The 5,333-nt window shown below is 44.9% G+C and overlaps 1 pseudogene across 1 annotated transcript; it reads right to left on the bottom strand.

Moving 5' to 3' along the window:
- Window positions 1–1,300: 1,300 nt before the first annotated feature.
- LOC309978278 (adenosylhomocysteinase-like) lies at window positions 1,301–3,343 on the bottom strand (annotated as a pseudogene). Its single transcript has one exon. The product of its transcript is annotated as an adenosylhomocysteinase-like (transcript).
- Window positions 3,344–5,333: the final 1,990 nt, after the last annotated feature.

Here is a 5,333-nt window from a genome sequence, read left to right as displayed (position 1 = left end):
TAAATCTTCTTGAAGAGGAAGCATTTTTGCAAAGGCATCAGAGTGAAATCATAACTGTCTGTAATGACAAAAGACTTAAGAAGGCACGTTTAAATCTGATTACAATGCAATTGACAAAGTAACTTGGTTACTGCTGTGACATACAACACTTTCAGATAATAACTAGAGTTATGACTGATAACATTTTACCAGGACATATCAGATTTTTAGGAACTCCATATAACCTCTAGAATATCTATATTAGTAACATTTACCATAGAATATAACCTAAGGTTTATTACTTATTTGATAATACTTCCCATGTAACTTAACCTACCAAATGAACCTAATTAGTTTAATATCTCTCATTAGGATGTTTCAGGGGCCCTCTGAAGCATCCCAAAGTTAGCTAGAGGTCAAAAGAACTTCATTAGAATTTGATTTAGGAAGTTTTGTCAAAAAATATCAAAAGGGTTTAGAACACTCAATCAGATAGGATCATAGGTCACTGTGAAACAACAGTTATTCACTTAGCCAAAGTAACAATAAAAGATTTCAAAGGCAAATATAGAACAGATCACTTAAAAGGTAAAGAAACTCAAAATCTGTTATCAAAGGCAGTTCAACATCTTAAGAAAACTTGTCCTCTTAACAGAGAGAAAAGCCAAATTCAAGTTTTGTACCAGCTTACCTTTAAAATTCACTTACTTGGGACTTACCTGGTGGCACAGTGGTTAAGAATCTGCCTGCCAATGCAGAGGACACAGGTTTGAGCCCTGGTCTGGGAAGATCCCACATGCTACACAGCAACTAAGCCCGTGCACCACAGCTACTGAGCCTGTGCTTTAGGGCCTGCGAGCCACAACTACTGAGCCCACGTGCCACAACTACTGAAGCCTATGTGTCCTAGGGCCTGTGCTCCTCAACAAGAGAAGCCACCACAATGAGAAGCCTGCGCACTGCAACAAAGAGTAGCCCCCGCTCACCGCAACTAGAGAAAGCCTGCGTGCAGCAACGAAGACCCAACACAGCCAAAAAAGAAAGACAGTTCATTTACTCAATCAAATTTATTTTAAACTCAGTCAATCCTGACCATGCACAAAGCTCTTCTCAGGATCCACTTTCCACAAACCTTTTCATCACTTTCTGTATCCATCACTTTATTTTTCCATTCAGAAACAGCCAGCCCTAAGTCAAACCTACTTCCTTTTCCCTTAATAAAATGCAACTCCATTCCTCATACCTTCTTTACTGAAAACGTACATCCTACTTTCCTATTGTATACTGAAATGTTGTCTTATTATTTCTATTATCTTTTTTTTAGGCACCAAAATTTTTATTAACCCACCTTCTTGCTCTCTTTTAACATTATAAACCAAATTAATCTCTTTTTGACCCAGAGTTGTGATGGGAACATCAAGTTACAATGCACTTTTATGTTTCTCTGGCCCCTCTCAACCTCTGGCTGTCACTTCTCTCGTCCTTTCTTGGCTATCCCTTGACAATATATTCCAACCCCTGTAAAACAGGGACTAAAAGTACCAACCTCATCGTTCTGAGGTTTAAGAGAATGTCAAGCACTAAGCCGGGCTCTCAGGAGCATTTAAACTCCAACAGTTCCTCCACACCCTTTGACATAGCTCCTTCTCATCTTTCATGGGCTGAGGAACCAATGAACCTGTAAACCAAGAACATGGGTATAAAGTCCATAGGCCAAGTGAGGGCCTGGATGGTAAAGTGCATGGGCTTTGTGAACACCACTGCCAACTTCCAGCCTAAGGAAGGACTGACTGAGTGAGCAGTTCCAAAACCCCTGAGCTCATGGTTCCCTGTGGGTAACTCCCATGTATCTCTATCATGACCAGGGCTTGAGGAGGGACTTCTCAATTCCCCCTGCCACACTTGGAACAGTATGAGGGATGCAGCAGAGGCCAAAGACTGACTAGCCCCAGGGAGTTGATGGGGAACATTATCAAACCAGTCTCAAAGGTGGTGCCATTTGCTCTTGGGGAGGAGAGGTGGGACCCAGGCAAGGACAGCAGCTGGAAGGCAAAGGGTGGGCCTGGTTCTCAATAGCGGTAGTGATCAGGTTTGAAGGGGCCATCGCAGGACATGCCCAAGTACTGGGCCTGCTTCTCAGTCAGCTTGGTCAGCTTCACATTCAGCTTTCCCAGGTGGGCTTCAGCCACTGCTTCATCGAGCTTCTTGGGCAGGAAGTGGACCCCAATGGGATACTTCTCTGGGTGGGTCCACAGCTCAATCTGCACCAGCACCTGGTTGGTGAAAGAGTAGCTCATCACGAAGCTGGGGTGGCCCATGGCGCAGCCCAGGTTGACCACCCGGCCCTCAGCCAGAATGATGATGCGGCACCCATTCTTCAACAAGTAGCGGTCCACCTGGGGCTTGATGTTCACCTCCACGGTGTTCTCGTTCAGCCACTTGACGTCAATCTCCATGTCAAAGTGTCCGATGTTACACACAATGGCGTCATCTTTCATCTGTTCAAAGTGCCGGCCGAGGATGATGTCAATACAGCCCGTGGTGGTGACAAAGATGTTGCCCTCCTGACAGGCCTCATCCATGATGGTCACCTCATAGCCCTCCATGGCAGCCTGAAGCGCGTTGATGGGGTCGATCTCCGTGATGACGACGCAGGCCCCGAAGCCCCTCAGGGCCTGGGCACAGCCCTTGCCCACATCGCCGTAGCCCACTACCACCGCCACCTTGCCCACAATCATCATGTCTGTGGCCCACTGGATGCCATCTATGAGGGACTCCCGTCAGCCATAGAGGTTGTCAAACTTGCTCTTGGTGACGAGTCATTGACCTTGATGGCAGGCACCTTCAGGATCCCGTTGGCCATCATCTTGTACAGGTTGTGGACCCCCGTTGTGGTCTCTTCAGAGATGCCTCGGATGCCTGACAGGAGCTGTGGGTACTTGGTGTGGATGAGGTTGGTGAGGTCACCACCATCGTCCAGAATCATGTTGAGGGGCCCGTCCTTGAAGTACAGCGTCTGCTCAATGCACCACAGATATTCCTCGTCCGTTTCACCCTTCCAGGCGTACACTGGAATGCCAGCCTTGACAATGGCAGCTGCTGCATGGTCCTGGGTGGAGAAGATATTGCAGCTGGACCACCGCACCTCAGCACCCAGGGCAGCGAGGGTCTCAGTGAGGACAGCTGTCTCCACGGTCATGTGCAGGCAGCCGGCAATGTGGGCACCCTTCAGTGGTTTGGAAGCCGAGTACATCTCCCTCATGTGCATCAGGCCCGGCATCTCATTCTCTGCGAGATCCAGGGCCTTGTGTTCCCAGGCGGCCAGGCTGATGTCAGCGACTTTGTAAGGCAGCTTGTTCGACATGCCGGCGGCAGTTCTGCACAGAGTGATGGACACAGGCAAAGGGTCCCGAGCCGCGGGCTGGGGACAGGCGCGGGGCTGGCAGCGCCGGGGAGGGCTATTTCTATTATCTTTAATTACATTTTTAGATTAGAATCCTCTGCTCTTAAAACCTTAATTTCTTGTGAAAACTAAGAAGTAAGCAATTATGAACTGTCTTTTACATTAGCATTCTGTAGATTGGTGAACATAAATACCAGTGATAATTTCTTTTTCTTTTTTTTTTTTTTGGCTGTGTTGGGTCTTCATTGCTGACCAGTGATAATTTCTAAAAACATTTGCTTTCTTATAGAGAACATCTCAGGGTTGCACCAAACATATTCATTAATAGTCCTAAATACATTTAGTTTCTCTGTTTAGTAACTGATGTCTCAGTATCTTACTTTATTTGGGAAATACCCAGCTATTCAACAAACTCCCATCATTTAACTTAATTTAACTCAACTCTAAAATTTCACATTACCAAATATCTGGAGAGATCATCCCCAAGTAGACATTCCTAAAAGTTCACCCAAAACTCTTTTCTCATTTGCATTTTCTTTCCTTAAAAGTTTCTTCACATCGAGTTACTTTCCTTGCTGACAAATTTGTAACAGATATAACAAGATTTTATTTAGCTTATATTAAACCTAGGCACAGTAAAGGTATTACACTTAATGTTGGTGACTCTAGAGACATGTTTATATTAATTAGATCAACAAACTTAAACATTAATATCAGGTATTAATTTAATACTGAATATTTCCCAGTTCACGTGAACCTGAAATTCATTTAGCTTAATCTCTCTCATATTTAGAATTCTTTGATTTGTAAGTGCTTACTTTTCTTTAAGCCAATTAAATAGAGCTCATTTACAAATTAACCTCAGCAATATTATCCAAAGACAAAGACACATACTGAGACATATATATATATATAGACAGACACAACGAGACATGTAGCTTCATTTTCTAAACTTAGTCATGAATCAGATATCACAATATAAAATTCACTAGTTTATAAATAACAGATGGAATAAGTAAAATTTTTAAAGGCTTCTTCCCATTTGTCCCTCAGTCTCAGGAATTAGAGGTAGTCTAGAGAAGTGTTCCTGCGATCCCTGGTCTTGAAGGCACAGGGAGAGAAAATCAAGTTCTTCTAGTAGGACTTGTTCCCGCAGGGTCAGAATTCTGAAAAGACGTTTGATCAAGCTTGCTTTTACTAACTGTATATGCAAAGAGAACCAGTTTTGGAACCAGTTTTCAAGAGTTTTACCTAAACCAGCTTTCTCCGGAGTCTAAACAATATGGTGGCCACACAATGTTATCCCATTTCACAAGGCAGAATGGCCATCACAAATCATAACACAGAACACAAAGTATAAAACACACACAGGCCTGGCTGTACTAATCAGACACTCCCTTAAATACAAGATTGCAGTCTCTCAGAAAAGCTCCTACAGAGACACAGAACTTCAGATCCGAGTACTAACAGAGTAATGGGAAATATCTCAGGTCTTCAAAGATTTCAATGGTAGGAAAGGAGGCCAGGAAAGGGGGAACAAAAGGGGTGGCCTTACGGACGTCTCCTGCCAACTGCAGGCACCCAGGCATTACGGGACTTTTCCCTGTGCTTCCAGGAAGGGAGGACAGGGACTCAGCCCTAGCAGAAACCAGAGGCCAGAACCAGAATTTGAGTTCTCTGCCCACCATAGGTGATCAGGCTCCGACCCTCAGATCAGGCTGAGGCCCTTAAGCCAGACTCCTGCGTCCAGGACGGGGACAGAAGAAAAAAGAGTAGGATAGGAGGGGTTGAAAAGAGGAAAGAGAGAGGAAAGGGGAAAGAGGTCAATAACGTCTCTTGTTCCTTACCCGCTCAGGGCAGTCTGGCCAGTCATCCGCATCAGGAGGAGACCAGGAACAAAAGGGTCCCAGTTGCAGCTGCTGGGTCTGGTCCATCACTGGGCGAGCCAGTT

The sequence above is a fragment of the Leucopleurus acutus genome, assembly GCF_964270905.1.
Source record: "Leucopleurus acutus genome assembly, chromosome: X".
Classification (NCBI taxonomy): domain Eukaryota; kingdom Metazoa; phylum Chordata; class Mammalia; order Artiodactyla; family Delphinidae; genus Leucopleurus; species Leucopleurus acutus.
Note: the sequence above shows the minus strand (reverse complement) of the source record. Positions and strands in the feature narration are given on the sequence as shown.